Source organism: Spermophilus citellus (assembly GCF_964194105.1).
Source record: "Spermophilus citellus genome assembly, chromosome: 17".
Classification (NCBI taxonomy): Eukaryota; Metazoa; Chordata; class Mammalia; order Rodentia; family Sciuridae; genus Spermophilus; species Spermophilus citellus.
In genome coordinates, this window is record NC_138199.1 from 63,991,559 (window position 1) to 64,011,318 (window position 19,760).

Consider the following 19,760-nt stretch of genomic DNA (forward strand, 5'->3'; position numbering starts at 1 on the left):
TTGATGATTGATTCTAACCTCCCAGCTTCGCATCATCCACGGATTGAATCCGAAAGTTGCCAGAGTCCTCGTCCAAGTCGTTAATAAAAATACTCAATAGGAGAAGAATGCGGGAGAGGCCTGGGGCACCCTACCAGGGACTCGCCCAGACCTTCAGCAGAAGCCTATCACTACAAAAGGCAACTGCTCCAAATCTCCTTATTCTGCTAGCATTGGCCCTGAACTTCTCCAGGAAGACTCTGGGACTCCTCATGGGATGCGTTAGAGGTCTTGATAAAAATCCAACAATTCAGGATATTGCAGGTCTGAAATCCCAGGAGCTTGGGAGGCTGAACAGAGGGATCATGAGTTCGAAGCCAGCCTCAGCAACAGCGAGGTGCTAAGCGACTCAATAAGACCCTGAATTTAAATACAAAAAAAAAAAAAAAAAAATAGGGCTGGAATGTGGCTCAGTGGTCCAGTGGTCCAGTGCCCCCGAGGTCAATCTCTGGTACCCCTCCCCCACCAAAGAAATCCAAAAATACTGGTGGGGACTTTATGTCCATTAGATGATGGTTACCCTTGCTGCTTCTACAGCAGTAGTGATAATAATTATCATCACTAGAATTTTTTTATTTTCCGTCCTCTTTCTACCTTCCCTCTCCTTTCTATCCAGGATAAATTGAACTTTGCTAAATAAAACAAGAGGAAGCCCTAATTGGTTTATTACAAGTTCATGAAGAAATTTACCCCACCAGAAACAATTCTTATGGGGGGGGGCGGGGGGAATGGTCAGGGTTTATCTAGAGATCAGCAAAACTGACTTCAGATACAAACAGTGACTTTGGCTTAAAGAACAGGCAGTTTCCAGCTTATCATCCCGTTTTGATCCAGCAGTTTAAGTTGGCTGTTGAGCCAATGCTAAATGTACTCAAAAGCCATCTGACCAATGCTGATTACGGCCCCCAAGCCATTTATCCACGGTGAAGTCGGCAGTCAAGCCACAAATCTCTTCAGGCTCCCAGATTTGAACCCCTTTAATCCAGGGGCAGGCAGAAGTCTGGACAGCTTCCCTCCCCAGCAGGTGGGAGCCAGCAGCTGCCTGTGTGCAGGGGTTACTTTGAAGTCCAAAGTCTATATTTTTTTAAATATATTTTTTTTAGTTATACACAGATGCATTATCTTTATTTTTGTTTATTTTCTTCCGTGTAGTGCTGAGGATCAAACCCAGGGCCTCACACGTGGGAGGCCAGTACTCTACTACTGAGCCAACCCCAGCGGCCCCAAAGTCTGTAATTTAAGGGCATTTATAATAGAGGCTAGTCTCCTTTCTGGGGAACTTTATAGCAGGAAGAGGGTTCCCTTCCCTTACATGTCCCCATCAATGCCTATGGACCCCCACCTGTTGAGAGGGTCAGAACCTTGCCTGGCAGCTCAGAGAAAGGCTGTGGCCCTTTCTCCAACTGGTTTCTAAAGCCTGGATCAGCTGGGCTGCAGAATCTGTCTGTCTCCTACTTGTTTTAAAAAACTGGGGTGCTGGGGTTGTAGCTCTGTGGCAGAGTGCTCACCTAGCACGTGCAGGACACCATATAAAGATAAATAAACAAAAGGTATTATGTGCCTCTGCAACTAAAAAAAAAAATATATATATATATATATATATATATATATATATATATATATATATATTTTTTTTTTTTTTTAAAGGGATTGAGGATAAAGAGCAAAAAACACAGAATCTGAGATGGGACGTGGACTGGTGGCTGACATTTATGTCACCCTCTGTGTTTTACCCACTCCTACACATATGCTCTGGGAATTTAAGGGAGAAGGGACATTAAAATATTTAAAACAGTCCCCATCCATGTGGTTCTCAGCCAGGACAGAGTCTCTGGATCTCAACAAGATATCTGCCCAGCACTGTCCTGGGTCCCCATGGAGAATGGTAACAGAAGGGTGGGGAGATTCCATTTGTGGAGTGATTTTTTTGTTTTCTCTCTGTTTTTGCAGTGCTGAGGAAGGGACCCAGGGACCCACACATGGGAGGCTTTCCAGCTACACCATACCCGGGCCCTCCGAGCGCAGTTCCATCAAAAGCGTTCCGATCGGGGTCTCAAGCAGAGTGCCACAAGGCTCTGTCCTCCTTCCTCTCCTGGGGACATGTTGGTCGCTGGCTCAGATGAGAGCACGGGACTCCATGGCTGGCTGACACAGCCTCAGGACAAACACACAAGGGACCAAATGACAATGTCACTGGTCAAAAACTAGCACCAGGAGTGGGAGAAATGGGCCCAACGATGACATGTAATAGAAAACGAAGGTCCCGGCTTAGTTCCTCAGAGACTGGCGACATGGTGTTGCTCAACAGCAGAAGGCATGGGAACACCGGTGACCTCGGAAGGGAGGTGGCCACCATCACGGTTGGTGGCATTTGTGGAAGTGTTCCCAAGAGGGGACAAGACCGTCCTGCTGTGTTTTGTTATCACTTCCTCGGTTTGGGGGACCGTGAGACCCAACAGCACACAGAGGCGTAGGGGAAATGTCGAGGAGAGGACCTTCACACCACACTGTGAGAGGAGCCTTCCACGGAGGTCAGAGGTTAAGACAGAAAAGGAAAATTGAGGGGCACCTGATCATCACCTTCAAATGCCTGCAATGCACCGAGAGGAAGGAGAACCCGACTTCTTTCTTCCCTCTGGGTAGGAGGCACAGGGAGGTCTATCCAGCCAGACGCTGAACAGGTTTCTAAAGGCAGCTGAGAGAGGGCTCCTCCGGATCCTCACTGCGCACCTGTCACTGCTACCAAGACGCCGGTTTGGGGCCAGTTCCTGAGGACCCCAGAAGCCCCAGCGGCCACTCCTTCCACGACAGGGTGGGGAGGGAGTGTCTACCAAGTCCCTTCTTATTGATGAAATGACTAAGGAAGCCAAGGCCTGTGAAGCCAGAGCCCTGGACAGTGGCGTCCCTGTGACTGCTGGGGAGACAGACAAAGGGACAGGGAGGGAGACTGCTGTCCCCTGTAGTGGCCATTTCAGAGGGGGTCCGAGGCCAGGATCACAGTTCAGGCCATAGAGGAGGTACCAGGGTTCCAAGTGACCTTCCAGACAACACTAAACAATGTCCACATCCTCCTGGGGGAAACCTGAGTGGATCAGCTGGACTAACCACGGAGGGACCGGGCCAGAAACCCAAACCCGACAGAAAAGGCAGCCTCGGTCCCCGGCTGGCAGTATCCCTGGGGTGACAGAATGACCGAGAGAGCAGCAGGGCCCGGCTTCCTTGGGCTCCTCAGACAGTGGCCCACGCTGACCCCGTCGGTGCCTGGGGTGCCCAGCAAAGCCAAAGAAACCCAGGGGACAGACCGGGAAGACCCGCGCTCAGGGAGCGCCTTCCCCGCTGCCCCGCCCTTCATTCTCTGAGGTGCTGATTTTGCTGGGTGGCCCTCGGTTTTTGTCGTGGTTGGGCTGGTGATGGAACCCAGGGCCTCACTCCCGATAGGCCAGGGCTCTACCACTGAGCCGCGTCCCCAGCCCTAAATCTGCGTTAAACAAATCCATTTCAACATCCCTGGTCGCAGATGCTCATTTATCAATCAATTGACTAAAAAATCAACCTTTCTATCTGATCATATAGATATGCTCTTCAACTCTCCCTTGAACCAGTTATACCCTCTCACTTTCTCCATCATTGAGTTCAATAAAATATTTGACATGATTTCATTTTACATTTGTATGAGAGTTATGATTTTACTCTTAAAAATTATCATTTTTTCCAGGCATGGTGGCACATGCTTGTAATCCCAGTGACTCAGGAGGCTGAGACAGGAGGATCACAAGTTTGAGGCTAGCCTAGGCAACTCAGCAAGACCCTACCTCAAATAAAAAAATAAAAAAGGCTCAGTAGTGCCGGTCACGGAGGCACACGGCTGTAATCCTAGCTGCTCGGGAGGTTGAGGCAGGAGGATCCCGAGTTCAAAGCCAGCCTCAGCAATGACGAGGCACTAAGCAACTCAGTGAGACCCTGTCTCTAAATAAAATACAAAATAGGGCTGGGGATGTGGCTCAGTGGTGGTTGAGTGCCCCTGTTACCAAAAAAAAAAAAAAAAAAAAAAAAAAAGGCTCAGTAATCAAATGTCCTTGGATTAAATCCCCAGAACACCAGACACACACACACACACACACACACACACACACACACACACACACCTTATACAGGATTCTCCTATGGACCTTTGATTTCACTAATAATAGCTAGTATTTACTGAGTATTTAAGACACTTCTCATCAGTGGTCTTGTTTGATCCTATGAGTCAGATACTACCATTACCATTTTTCTTAAGTCAGAGAAATCAGACTCTCAGAGAGGTTGGTACACTTGTCCAACTCCCCCAGCTAGTGGAAGTGGTGAAGTCAGTCAGTCAGACTCTTGGCTGCCCTGAGCCCTTAACTCCCCATACAGTGCTCTCAGGAGAGAAACATTTCAGAACGTCTTGAAATGCCCCACAAGAGGAAAGTCGTCAGCCTAAAACAAAGACAGAGGAACTCAGAGTCTAAAAAGTCAAAAACACAAAATAGGAAATATTTATTCCCGAGGGTATTCTAGGATGCCATCCTTCACTCTGCTCTATACAATTGTCTTCTGCTTCCTGTTTCTTTACAGCTGCGTTACCTGGCTTAACAGAATTAAAATAAATCAATACACATTAAAGAGGCAGCCAAGTTGGGGTTATGAGAATGTGCACAGGAAGTAGTGCTTCTAGACAGAAATGAGATTCATATGATTTAGGACCAAGCCTGGAGCCTGTGTAAACATTCGTAATATTGGCACCGTTGGAACCCATCTGGGTCTGCAGATGTACCACTCCCAGATGTCAAGAGCCTGCTTTAATTAGACTGTTTAAAAATGGACCCATTGCCCAGAGAAATAAAAACATGCCCATATAAAGAACCTGCACATGAATGTTCACAGCGCTGCATTTGCAATTCCAGATTTCCTGAAAAACTGGAATCTAGCTAGATGCTCTTCAGTGAATGACTAGATGCGTGGCACTTTGTGAAATATTACTCAGTAATGAAAAAGAACACGCTGTGGATAAACACAAGAGCTTGGATGAAGCTGGCCTGTAAACTGTGCAAGTTGGGAGGCTGAGGGAGGAGGATTGCAAGTTCAAGGCCAGCGCCAGCAACTTAGAGACGTTCTAAGAAATCTAGCAAGATCCTGTCTCAAAATAACAAAAATAAAGGGCTGGAGATGTGGCTCCATGGTAAAGTCTCACTGGGTTAATTCCCAGTACAGAAAAGAAAAGAAAAAAAGAATTTGGATGAATCTCCAGGGAATTATTCTGAGTGGAAAAAAAAAAAAAAAAAATATATATATATATATATATATATATATATATATATATATCTCCTCCAAAGTACAATTCTAACTATAAAATATTTTTTAAATAATTTAAATGGAAGACAAATGACAGGTTGAGCATCCATCATCTAAAAATACAAAATCTAAAATGCTCCAAAATTGGAAATATTTTGAGTGCCAACGTGATACCACAAGTGGAAAATTCCACTCTGTGAAACTTTGTTTCATGCACAAAATCATTTGAAATGTTGTATTTTTTTAAAAAATTGCCTTCCAGTTAGGTACATATGAAGCAAATGAATCTTGTTAGACTTGGGTCCTGTCTCTAGGATACCTCATTTATATCTGTATCATATTCCAATATCTGAAAGAAAAAAATTCAAACCACTTCTGTTCCCAAGCATTTTGGAGAAGGGATATTCAGCCTGCTGGGGTTCCAGAGGTTAAGGGTGGAGGCTGGGAAAGAAGTGGGGGTGTCACTCCACTGGGGCGAGGGAGGGATCGGGTGGGGTTGGAACGTTCAGGGTCTCCACTTTGGGGTTGGATATGGGAATTGACACAGATGCTGAGGCCTCACGGAACTCCGCCCACAGCCGCTCACGGGCACATGCCTAACCATGGAGCCCTTCAGTGAGGTCTATGGGTCACTCCAACTGAATACCCTGGCTGGGATATTATACTGCAGTTAAACAAAATGTTACCATCAGGGGAAAACTGGGCAAAGTGTACAGCTCTCTGTATTATTTTCCACAAATGCATGCGAAGCTGCGATTATCTCAACAAAAGAATATGTATTTGAAAACAAGGGGGCCAGGTGCGGTGGTGTACACCTGTAATCCCAGAGGCTGAGACAGGAGGATCTCAAATTTGAAGCCAGCCTCAGCCACTTAGCAAGACCCTCAGCAACTTAGTGAGACCCTGTCTTAAAATTAGAAAGTTAAAAGCGCTGGGGATGTAGCTCGGTGGTAAAGCACACCTGAGTTAGATCCCCAGTACCAAAAACGACAAAAATAAAATAAAAATGGCTGGGCTGGGGATGTGGTTCAGTGGTAAAGTGGTAAAGTGCTCCTGGGTTCAATCCTGAGTACAAAACAAAACAAAACTTCAAAGAAGCTAGTTTCCTGTCCCGAGGGCCAGTGCTGTTGGATGGTCCCTCCAGGGGGTGTCCTCAGGGATCAGTGCCTTAGGGGACCCCACAGCCATCATCTCTGCAGTTCTCCTGAGGGCTCATGGCAGTGAGACCCTTCAGACGGCAGAGCATGGTACAAAAGCCCTGGCTTCTGCAGGCCCCCGGAGCACACACAGCCACATCCTCCTGCATCAGGAGGACAAGCGAACTGCGCTGCCCCGAATCCCTCATTCTGTCACCATCTGCTTTCCCCACGGTCGGCATTTCCTTGGGATTTGGGGTTCAGACCACTCAAAAAGAAAACTCGACTTTCACTTTGCTACTTAGAATGTGCAAGACACGAGGGGTCTCCTCCAGGAGGGGAAGGAGCAGGCATGCCCCAAATCAAGGAAGCTCTAGCTACAAAGCAAGCAGGGCTGCGTCGTGCCCAGGAAGGATCCTGGGTGTTCAAGGCAGAACCTTCTAGAAAGGAACTGAACTGTCCCGGCTCCTGGGTGAAATGTTTCCCTCAGGTCACATCAAGGCCAGTTTCACCGGAACCCAACCCCCCATGCCACACAGCCTAGAGAGGGAGCCCTGGGTCATCTCACAGAGAAGGGCCTCCAGGCCCTGGCTGGCCATGGCTCTCTGGTGTGCCCAGCAAGGGGACCACCAGGCCTGGCACTGCCTTGGGACGTCCTTGCCTGTGTCCTCATAGGCATGTGGAACGCCAGGTCCAGGGGCCCTCTGACCCTGCCCCTGGCTCTAAGGGGTGACCTGTGAGTTGGACCAGCCCCGGCAGGGACAGCTCCGAGCAGGCCTCCAGCTGACCACACCTGAATCTCCCCTACGTGCAGAAGTGACTGGCAGGACACAGGTGTGGCCTCCCCTGCGTCCCCCTCCTGTGTCCACATCCCCACATCCTCGGCCCTGCACCAAGAGCAGAGGCCAAAACTCCAAGAACACCCTCCGCTTGGGCCTCACCAGCAAGTGGCCGGCCATGGAGGGACCTCGCCCTCCCGGGAGCCTTGGCCCACACAAAGGCACCCTGCGTTTCAGTTTTCTGCCACCAAACACAATGCTACCTGCCACCGCCTGTTGATCCATTTTTAACCCCTGACTAGGAAGGCCTGGGAGGGAGGGGAAAGTGGGCCCCAGGCCCCGAGGCCCCATTGTTCTCCGCCTGCGCTCCTCTGTGACCCAGAAGTCCCCCGGACCCTGGGGAATCCACAGCCATTGTTTGTCCCAAGCCCAGGCTCTTCAGGTGTGAGCTGCGGCTCTTGGGCCACGTAGTTACTGTGACACTTCTGCAGCAGGAAAGAGGAAGGAACTCGTGGCCTGCTCAGCCATGGCATCAACACGCCCCCGCCAGCGGCCCAGAGGAAGAGGCTCGTTTCCATAGTGACAAGTCCCCAGGAAGGGAGCGGAGCCGGATTTCTGCCCTCCCCTGGCTCCCCGCAGACGCATTCCCAAGGTGCCACATAGGGACTGGTTGGATGCTGGGCTCCAGAGGCAGGCCAAGGGAGGGGGCGGGGCTGCCAGAGAGAACATGGGGGTCCCCAGCCCTCTTAAAAGCACACTTAATCTGGGTTACAGGTGCCCAGAGCAGCCTGCGCCACCCCGTCAGCCCCCCGGGTGGTCACGCACAGTCCCTCATATCAACTCTTTGACAGCAGAAGAAACCAGGCTCACGAGGGAGATTTGTGCCAGAGACAACTCACCAAGTTAACAGAGGAGCTCTCTGTCACTCCTGGAGGTCCTCAAGGCTCCTCTCAGCGACTCTTTCCCTTGCCAAAATCGGACTGTTTTCTGCAGAAAATGTTCAAGGTTTTTCCTGAAATGTCATTTGTCCTAGTTCTCAGACCTCTAATCTTTGCCTATGCCATTCCCTCTGCTTGAAATGCTGTTCCCTGATACTCTGGTCAGCAACTCTTTTTCCCCCAGGGGCTCAGATGCCTTGCTTTTGGGGCTCCCACAGAAATTGTCACACCATATCCTGTGGCAACACAGAGTGGCGGTAAGAGAAAAGGCTCTCCTAGGTCCAGAGTAGCTGTATGACCTGGGGAGACTTTACCCTTCCTGAAGCTCAGTTTCCTCATAGGCAAGGTGCAGAGAATGACAGGTGCTTTGTCGTGTGTTTATGAGGATCAGATGTCAATACTCACAAAGTGCTTAGAAAACACTGGCACATAGTCAGTGCTCAATAAATGTTAATCCTTAAAGAATTAAATATATATATATATTATATATATATATATATATATTCCTTTTTGGTACCAGGCATAGGGTGCTTTACCACTGAGCCACATTCCCAGCCTGTTTTTATCATTTTTATTTTTTTTATTTGGACAGGGCCCTGCTAAGCTGCTAAGGCTGGCTTTGAACTTGTGATCCTTCTACCTCAAACTCCCAAGCCACCAGGATTACCAGCGTGCACCCAGCTAAGAATTAACTTTCTTTTTTTTTATTTTTTAGTTCTCAGCGGACACAACATCTTTATTTTATTTTTATGTGGTGCTGAGGATGGAACCCAGCGCCCCGCACATGCCAGACGAGTGCGCTACCGCTTGAGCCACATCCCCAGCCCCAAGAATTAACTTTCTTAAAGCAGGTGACATCTCTCACGAGTATCCCTAGATCCTGAGTCTTTGGCCTTTGGTGGACGTTGAGCAAAGATGTGATTCTGTTTTCCAGCCACCAGGCACAGTGCTAGGCCCCTTGACCTGTAGGATCTCCCTCAGTTCACTCACCTCAAGACTAGCCCCAGGCCACCAAGGACAAACGTTCTGTGGGCAAAGTATACAATGTGCTTGAATGTCCCCTCTGTTGGTGGGATGTCCCCTCCCATTCTGCCCTGCCCCTGCTGGGCCCGGAAAGGGTCCCCACTTGCAGTGCTAAGCCAAGAGACTCTCACCCTCACCACAACTGGGTGACCCGTGTGGTCTGCAAGCACCAGAAGACTCAAATAATCCACGTACCTGTGACCGGAGGCTGCTCTGATGACAACACACAAGCCACGTTGGAAAGCCAGTGTGTTCTGTGGTTTCACTTGAAAAAATGAAACCAAACTCTTCATGCAAATACTTAGGCTTTAACTAAGTTATGTAACGGCCAGCTCCCTCCACTTAAAAATACAGCCTTCTCCAATCTATAGGGACAGGAGGCAAACCAGGCACTGCCCGGGACTCAGGAGGGTTGGGGATTGGTTGCCAGAGGGCGAGGGGGGACAGGGGGACTTGCCTGGGTGACAGAAGTGTTCTATGACCGGACTGTGGTATTGTCTGCACATCTGTATATGTTTACAAAAGAGGGGGTTCCCAGCCCTAGTAAATAAAAGCACAGGACATTCAGTTTATTTGAAGTTCAGATAAGCAGGGAATCATATTTTTAGTGTAAGTATGTCCCAGATATTGCGAGGGATATACTTATCCTTAAAAAAAAAAATACATAAAACTGCTCCACATGGTGGATGTTGCAGTGATCTTTTATAAACCTAAGAATCCTGATTATTATCAGCCCAAAGTAAGCCCAGACTCCCGAAGCCACCTGGGAGTTCTCAGGGCAGTGACGGGCAGGAAGGCCAATGAGGGAGATTCCTCATGGGTCCCTGTGGGCCGGTGGCACACACAAAATAAAGTGGCAATGACAGTAAGTGGTCCACATGTTCCCTGGCTGGGTGCTGGGAGGTTGGCACAGCTACCCTAACTCCCACGGTGCCGCGGCTGGTCAGGGGTAGGCGTGGGGTCCAAACCCCAGGGCCTCTGCTCGGTTCCGGTTCCTCCAGTTTTTGGATGGAGGTAAATTAGTCCAGCCAGGTTTGTCCCTGGTCTACCGGGAACTTTAATTCATCCACTTTTTAAGCTGTTATTGCTTTGGTTCTGGGGATGGAACCGAGTGTCACACGCGCTAAGCCCACACCCTACCACAAGCGACACCCCCAGACTTTAAATACAAAATAGAGGAATCAGTAAGTACTTGGTCAATGCCATTTTGGGGAAAAAAATCTTCCCAAATGAAGTAAAAATAATGGAGAGGATGTTGATGGTAAAAAGGTGGGAAACTCACCTGCTCAGAATTAAGGCCCAGTTCCAAAAGAGCTGAGGGCATCTTTCACTTTAGATGATCAGGTTATCGGGGGTGATTTGTTTTATTTTGTTTTTGTTCTGGGGATTGAATCCAGGGTTGTCCTACCATTGAACCACATCCCCCGGCCCTTTTTATTTTTTATTTTGCAAAGTTGCCCAGGTTGGCCTTAATCTGAGAGCCTCCTGCCTCAGCCTCTCAAGTCTGTGGGACCACAGGCGTGCGCCACCGAGCCCGGCACAGGGTGGATGTTTATGAGAGTGAAAAGACAGTAACTTGTTCCCCAGCACCACTCTTTACAAACATTTTTTGATGGTATTTTTCACCTAAAGATTAAATTCCTGGGCTGGGGCTCGGTGGTAAAGCACTCACCAAGCACCTATGAGGCCCTGGGTTCCATCCTCAGCACCACATATAAGTAAATAAAATAAACATATAAAAGAAAAATGATTAAATTCCTTTTAAAAGCACCCCATTTGCTCGTATTAGCCTGAGAGAGTAATTTCTGAATAGAGCGCTAACTTTTTTTTTTCATTTTTCAAGTGACTCAAAAGAAAGAAAAATAATAAAAAAAAAAAAAAAAAAAGAAAAGAAAATTAAAAAAAAAAAAAAAACCAAGACAATCTGGGCAGAAAGTAGACTGTGGTTCCTTCCCCAGCCCATGTGAAACTACAGGAACTTGACAATGGTGCCACCTAGTGGAAGATTAGAAGGTGGAAAAAATCAACTCAATCAGCAGTGGCTCCTCCTAAACATCTTATCTGCTTTAGACACCCTTGCCTTTATTTATTTATTTTGATGTGGTGCTGAAGATCGAACCCAGTGCCTCACAAGTGCCAGGTAAGTGCTCCACCACTGAGCCACAGCCCCAACTCGAAATCGTATATTTTTTTAATTTTTTTTTTTTAGTTGTTGATGGACCCTTAATCTTAATTTATATGTAGTGCTGAGGATTGAACCCAGTGCCTCACCCATGCTAGGCAAGCACTCTACCCACTGAGTCACAACCCCAGCCCTGAAATAGTATATTTAACAGTGTAAAAAATACAAGTTTCCCATTCCTTTCTGCAGACACGATACTCCATGCATACACAAATTAATATGTAAATATAAACACAAATACCCATGTGAATGTTTTCAGTGTGCTAAAGAAAATTTCCACTGAGGATGGGCCCTGGTTCCCCTCTGTGGCCATAGGGAGGGGAGGAAGAATGGTGTGTTGGTCAGTTTTCCATCACTATGACAAATACCTGAGATAATCAGCTTATAAAGACAAAAAGGTTGGTCATTTTGGCTTAGTTCTAGAGGTTTCAGCCCATGTTCAGCTGACACGTTGTTTTGTGGTGGCGCATCATGGAGGGAGTGTATGATAGAACCAAACCACTCACCTGTCCGTGGGGGTGAGAGAGGGGAAGAGGAAGAAATCGGGGCCCCACGGTGTCCTTCGAGGACAAAACTCCAGTGATTTAAGGACCTCCCATTTGGTCCTTAAAGTTCCCACCACCTTCCAATAGCACCAGGGTGGGGACCAACCTTCAACATGTGAGCTTTTGAGGGACACGTAAGATCTAAGCTCGAGCAAGGTGGTTTCTATTAGTCCACCCCCGGAGCGTGGCTGGGCATGGTGTGGGTGTCCTGGCTCTGCCTCCACCAGTCTATTCCTGTTTTTTTTTTTTTTTTGGTGGTGGTAGGGGGAAGGCTTACTGGGGATTGAACTCAGAGGCTCTCAACCACTGAGCCACATCCCCAGCCTTATTTTGTATTTTATTTGGAGACAAGGGCTCACTGAGTTGCCCACACTGACCCCGAACTCCTGGATTCGCAGGATTCTCACACCTTAGGTAGCTGGAACTGCAGGCCCACGCCACTGCAGCCAGCTGGAACTTTTTGAAGTTGGTCATTGTTAATGTCCATCAGAGGTGCAGAACTGAAGATCATGAACAGCATGGTTGGCATGAAGAGAAGTCCTCCATTTTCTGAATCCTCCTGCCGCAGTCTGGCTGGGCACAAAATAACCGAGCCGCCACAAAGCCTTGTAGGTTTAAACAGCAACTGTTTATTCCCGAACTCTCACTGGCACTCTACACACACTTCCTGGGAACACGCTGCCTCCACTGGACTCCATGCGCAAATTCTCTCAGAACCCCGGGAGAACTCAACGGGAACTCCAAAGTAGGGGGTGCCCGAGGCAGCAGGATCTGCCCTAATCCCGGAGCTGAAATGCCAGGCATCATTCTGACTAAACTGTGGCTCTCAACATCCTCCTGTTAGCCCATTTCAAGGATCTCATAGGAAAAGTTCAAGGCTGTTTCCTGTGCCAAATTGTCCCAGACAGTGAGTGCTGACCAATTCAGGAAGACCAAACCGACCATTTCTAAACCTCAATAAATCCTTGGAAACGATACAAATGATTGAATCAACCATTGACATGGAAACTGCTCTCCCCATGAGTAGTTTCATAACAGGTTAGTTTAGAGACGAAGTGAGGGTGGGGTAGAATCTATTTTTAAGTTTCTGATCCGTGTGCTGATTTGTATATTTGAATTATTCTACTGGCTAAGTACTTTTATAAGGATTAAATGAGATTATCAGCATAAAGCTCTTAGCTCAACAGAAAGGGATACACCAACGTTATTGCATTTATTGCCATCAATCTTACCAACCTAGCAAGTACTGTGGATCACCACAGTATGGATTTGGTGTGATTGGGGGCCCCAAAGGATGGACCAAGTTCTTGGGTGAAAGTTTCCTTTTTCAATTTGAGATTTCATCTCAGATTTATTGTATCACCGATGACAAATGACGTTCCTTTTCCAGGGAATGAAACATGTTCCTGGTAACATTTGCTAACAGCTGTGAGTAGTCTTTTCCCTGGTTTCATCGGTTGCCATTGTGTGTCATCTGTGGTCAGCAAGCTCCCTGCCTGTCACTGAGGGTTCCACACAGAAAAGGCCCTGACCTACCCATGCATGATGCTTCCCAGGGACCCAGCCCTACCCTTGGCCCAAGCAAGGACAGAGGGCAAGCTCCTGGGAAAGCATCAAACCTCCGATTGTAGAGGAGCAAGAGTTTATTTGAGGGCTCACGGTTTCAGAAGTCTTAATCCATAGAAGGCTGGCTCTATTCCTGGCTTGAGGTGAGGCTGAACATCAGGGCGGGAGAGTGTGGCAGAGGGAAGCAGCTCACATCAGGAAACAGAGAAAGACTCCACTCTCATAAGTAGATACACCAAAGCCACGCCCTAATTCCCAGCCCCTCCAGCCACACCCTATCACTTTAGTTAATCCCATCTGGGATTGACTCACTGATTAGGCTAAAGCCATAATCCAATCATTTCTCCTCCAAACCTTTTTGCATTGTTTCACATGTGAGCTTTTGGGGGACACCACATCTAAACCATAACATTCTGCCCCTGGCCCCCAAAAGCTCACAACCATCTAACAATGCAGAACACATTTAGTCTCCCCAAGGGTCCCCATAGTCAATAGTTCCGAGATTGCTCAAAGTTCAAGTCCAAAGTCTTCTCTGAGGCTCAAGGCAATCTGTATTGTGAACTGCTGTAAGAGTAAAAGCAATTTACAAGTATCCAACATATAGAAGAACTGATTTTCATTTACAAAAATAGGGGCATAGAAAGAAGGCATAACACCAAAGCAAGACCAAAGTCCAGCTGGGCAAACAAGTCCTATAGCTCCATGGCCAGCATCTAGGGCACTTGGCGTTGTAACGTTCTCTCCAAAGGGCACGTGTAGCTCTGCCCCTGTGGCCATGTTTGTTGCAGCCCAAGTGGCCTTTCTGTTGGCTTGTGTCTGCTGGATTCCTGCAGCTTTCCTAGGATGATGTCCCAGGTTCCTGGCATTTCTTGATCTTGGGGCTCTCCACTGCAGCTTCGGTTTCCTCACGGCTCCATACCTTGACTTCTCAGGAGGTGCCCTCAGGGACTCCAACCCTGCTGCACTCTGCCTGGCCTCCCAGGCCTTCCTTTGAAATCTTGGTGGAAGCTTCCATGGCCCCCTGGCTCCAGCATCCTGCATTCCTGCAGAACCAGCACCCGGTGGTTGATGTCAAGGTTGGCTGCCATCTTGAGCAGTGGCCCAGCCTCCAGGGACTCTTGTTGCAGCAGTTTCTGAGTGTCTGGGTGTCTGAGGATGCTGAACAAACTTCCTAGGCCCCCTGTGCAAGGAGGTTGCCCCCTGGTCTCTTCTCAAGAGAATTTTCACCTTTACTCCCTGGAGCTTGAGATGGGTGTGGTCTTGCCAGCTCCTAAGATTGAGATGCCCTCAGGGCATCTTTCTTATTGTGTGTAGGCAAAGTGTTTAGCATTTTAAAAAATATTTCTTATAACTTTATTTTATTTATTTACCTCTTTTTTAATGTGATGCTGAGGATTGAACCCAGGGCCTCTCCCATGCTAGGCAAGCATTCTACCACTGAGCTACAGCCCCAGCCCCTTCAGCATTTCTTTAGTGGTGGTAATGTCTTTAACAACTGCAACTGGCTTAGCCCTAGTTGGGCCTTTCAAGTTCTTTCCCCAAATCTTTCTGCTCTGCTTCCTGCTCCTGATTATCACAATAAATTTGGCCAGAAGCTGCCAGCAATATTCATGCCACTGCCTGAATGTTATGCTGCCTAGACATTTCTTCCACCAGATTAAGAAGTCCATCGCTTCTAAAATCAGCCTCACAGAAAGTCTCTGGACATGGGCAAATGAAGACAACTTCTCAGCCAGGACATAACATGAATGACCTCTACGGCAAATTCCAATAGAGTCCCCCTTTTTTGACCCGTCTTGAGCCCTGTCTTCATTGACCACAGTCCTATTGCCATTCTGGTTTTCTGAGCTCCCACCACAATCAGCCATTAAGCTCTGCTTATAATATCCTAAAGCATCTCCAACTTGCACTGCTAAACATCTCAAAATTCTTTCCACCAATTCCAAAAAGCTCAAAAACCTTCTGAACCACGTGGTCAGGTTAGTCAAGGCGATGACCCCACTCCTGGCACCAATTCCTGTTTTAGTCAGCTTTTTCACTGCTGTGACTAAAGGATCTGACTAGAACCATTGTAGAGGAGAAAAGGTTTATTTGAGGGCTCCTGGTTTCAGAGGTCTTAGTCCATAGGCCAGCTTGAGATGAGGCTAACCATCATGGTAGGAAAGTGTGGCAGAGGGAGGCAGTTCACATCAGGAAACACAGAGAGACTGCACTCTCCAGATACAAGTAGATACACCAAAGCCACGCCCCGATTCTCACCTCCTCTAGCCACATTCTACCACTTCAGTTAATCATTTCTCCTCCAAACCTTCTGGCATGTCTCACATGTGAGCTTTCAGGGGTCAGCACATCTGAACCATAACCCCCAGATTCCTCCACACAAGCACACCATCCACACATCCACAGGTCAGCGGCCTCAACAGCAGGTTCCTCATGGTCCCCCACATGGACCAAGACCTCTGTGCATTACTAAATGTGGTTTTGGTTATTCTCTGCTCTTCAGGGAAAAGATATTGTTGCAAACGTCAAAAATGCCTGCAGAGGCCCATATGGGTAACAGCGATAAGAAAAGAGGAAAGATTTACATTCATCTGTAGCCCAGGAAGTCACACTGTTGGAAAAACTGGACGGAGGTGAGTGAGGAACGTCTCACAGAAGCGTGTGATGTGCGCTGACCGCCATCCAGGGCCTGAAGGAACAGAAGGACATACTTGACATTCCAGGCTGAGTGCCATGAATAGAAGTTAATGGAAAATAAGAAAAATGCTGCATAAGATTCAAAATGAAGATCCTGACTGTGTGTTTGAAGAGTGGCCCCAGGACACTTGACTGTATCATGACAAACCACAATTGAAGGGAGCTATAAGTATTCCACAGGCAGGTTGCAGATCTCCAAGAAAAGTCATGGCACTGTGTATTTGATGGCTTGTGATAACAGAGCAAGTGCTGATCACAAAGCAATGGAAAAATTCTCTGTTGATTTTGCCGATGTCGTGGCTAATGAAAATCTCATGCCAGAACCAGTCTTTAATGCTGGTGAAATGCCAATGTTCTAATGTTGTTGCCCAGGAAGATACTGACTACAGCTGACAAGGCAGCCCCTGCAGAAACTTAGGATGCCAAAGACAGAATGATTGTGCTAGGTTGGGGCTAAATTCACTGTTTTAAGAGAGTGTAGAGTTTTTTTTTTATTTGTTTGTTTGTATGTTTTTGGTACCGGGGATTGAACCCAGGGGCGTTTAACCACTGAACCACTTCTCCAGCCCATTTTTATATTTTATTTAGGGGCAGGGTCTCACTGAGTAGCTTAGGTCCTCGCTAAGTTGCTGAGGCTGGCTTTGAACTTGCGATCCTCCTGCCTCAGCCTCCTGAGCTGCTGGGATTACATATGCATCACCATGCCCAGCAAGGAGTGCAATTCTTACCAGTCCATTAATGCTAACAGAAGGATTGGATGGCCAGGGATCTGTTCTGATCGGTTTCCCAAACATTTTGTACCAGTGGCTGGTGTTGACTGCATGGAAGCTGAATTGGCTGATGACTATAAAATTTTGTTATTCCTTGACAACCATTCTGCTCATGCTGTGGCTGAAAATCTCTTCAAAAATAATCTCAATGCCATGTATTTTCCCCAAAATGTAACCTCATCAATTCAGCCACATGGCCAGTGTATCTTTAGATCAATGGAGGATAAATACAAAAATATGTTCTTGAACAGCATGCTCGCAGCAGTGATCAGAGGTGAGGGTGTGGATGGGTTTTGGAAGGAGTTTGGCATGAGGGACCCATGGCTGCTGTTGCCAAGGCTTGGAACACAGTGACGAAAGACACCCCTGTGACCACTGACACTGCCTCTGTGATGGGACTGAACCAGTGTGGAGCCTGAAGTCTTCTGTTTGCTGAGGAATAATATGCCCGACTTTCTTACGAATATAAAAGACACTTTTCAGCATCCTTCAGTAAGCTCAAGTTTTTAACACTGACAGTGAGACTCTAGTTGTTCATTCACTGGCCAATAGTGAAATAGACAAAATGGTCATGATATCCACCAAAGTGTCGTGATAATAATGAAAAAAAAAAAAAAAGCCTACGGGTGGAAAATGTGCAATGGGTTTTTGAAGGACCGGATAGGCATGCAGAACAAGATAGCATGTTCTTTTTTTGCAGGGGGTGGGGGCGGTACCAGGGATTGAACTCAAGTGCACCGGACCACTGAGCCCCATCCCCAGCCCTATTTTGTATTTTATCTAGAAACAGGGTCACCCTGAATTGCTTAATGCTTCAGCCTCCTGAGCCACTGGGATTACAGGCATGTGCCACCACGCCCGGTTTAGCATGACCTTTAATAAAATCAGAAGATGACTTCTACGACAAAAACCACTGTTAATGAGGCAGATGAGCTGGAGGAAAGATTTTTAAAAGTCATCCAGCAGAATATACTCTCACCCCTAGAGGACCCTCTTCCTGGTCCCTCACCTGCTTCAGATCATTTCTCTTACCTAGAAAATTAAATGTGGTGTACAGTAAACTTTTAATCAAAACACAGCCTAGTTGGTGGGGAATGAAAGCTACTGTTGTTGTTTGACAGCTGATTCGGGCCTCCTGGGGATGCCCCTATGCTGCTGAGTAAACTCTGGGCAATGATTCATTTCGTGACTATATTAATGGCATGTAATTTTGTGTTTTTTTTACTGCCAAGTACTTATGTGTGAATAAGTATAAGAAAATGATTGCTTATTGGAAGTGTATAAATTCAGAGCCAAGGGGCTGGGGCTATAGCTCAGTTGGTAGAGTGCTTGCCTCGAACACATAAAGCCCTGGGTTCAATCCCCAGCACCACAAAAAACAAAAATAAAAAGAAAGAAAGAAAAGAAAATTCAGGACCAGGAATGGTGGAGAGTGACACTCTCCTTTCTGAAGATTCAGCATACACAAACTGTTTCATGCACAAAACTATATATGCAGAGAGAGCCTACATTTTTGGGAGCAAATTTTTGCCACATGCATGTCAGACAGAGCACTAATCTCCAGGATACACAAAGAACTCAAAAAACTTAACACCAAAAAAATAAATAATCCAAACAATAAATGGGCTAAGGAACTGAACAGACACTTCTCAGAAGAAGACATACAATCAATTAACAAATACATGAAAAAAATGTTCAACATCTCTGGTTAATTAGAGAAATGCAAATCAAAACTTAAGATTTCATCTCACTCTAGTCAGAATGGCATTTATCAAGAATAAAAGCAACTATAAGTGTTGGCGAGGATGTGGGGACACTCTTACATTGTGAGTGGGTCTGTGAATTGGTGCAACCACTCTGGAAAGCAGTATGGAGATTCCTTAGAAAACTTGGAATGGAAACACCATTTGACCCAGCTATCCCACTCCTTGGTTTATACCCAAAGGACTTAAAGCCAGCATACCACAGTAACATAGCCACATCAATGTTTATAGCATCACAATTCACAATAGCTAAACTGGAACCAACCTAGATGCCCTTCAATAGATGAATAAAGAAACTGTGGTATATATACACAATGGAATATTACTCAGTATTAAAAGAGAATAAAATCATGGCATCTGTAGGTAAATGGATGGAGTTGGAGAATATTGTGCTAAGTGAAGTTAGCCAATCCCAAAAACCAAAGGCTGGATATTTCCTCTGATAAGTGGATGCTGATCCATAAGGCGGGTGGCATGGGAGGAATGGAGGAACTTTAAATAGGGCAAAAGGGAGGGAGGGGAAGGGAGGGGGCATGGGGGTAGGAAAGATGGTGGAATGAGATGAATATCATTACCCTAAGTACATGTATGAAGACACACATGGTGTGACTCTACTTCGTGTACAACCAGAGAAATGAAAAATTGTGCTCTGCTTATGTACTATGAATCGAAATGCATTCTGCTGTTATGTACAACTAATGAGAAGAAATAATTTTTTAAAAAAAACTATTTATAATATCATATAAAATTACCTTCAGACTGTGTGTGTGTGTGTGTGTGTGTGTGTGTGTGTGTGTGTGTGTAAATCCCCAAGATCTCTCAATATTCCAAAGTCTGAAACTTCTGGTCCCAAGCATTTGGGATGAAGGATGCTCAGCCTGTATTACAAGCAGCATAAATCACTGAGTGTCACCTTTTTAAGAAGAGCATGAAACTTGGAATTAAGGCTTTCTGTAAACTGAGGGTTAGAGATGTTTTCCTCCCACACCCTGGTCACACCAGGAGG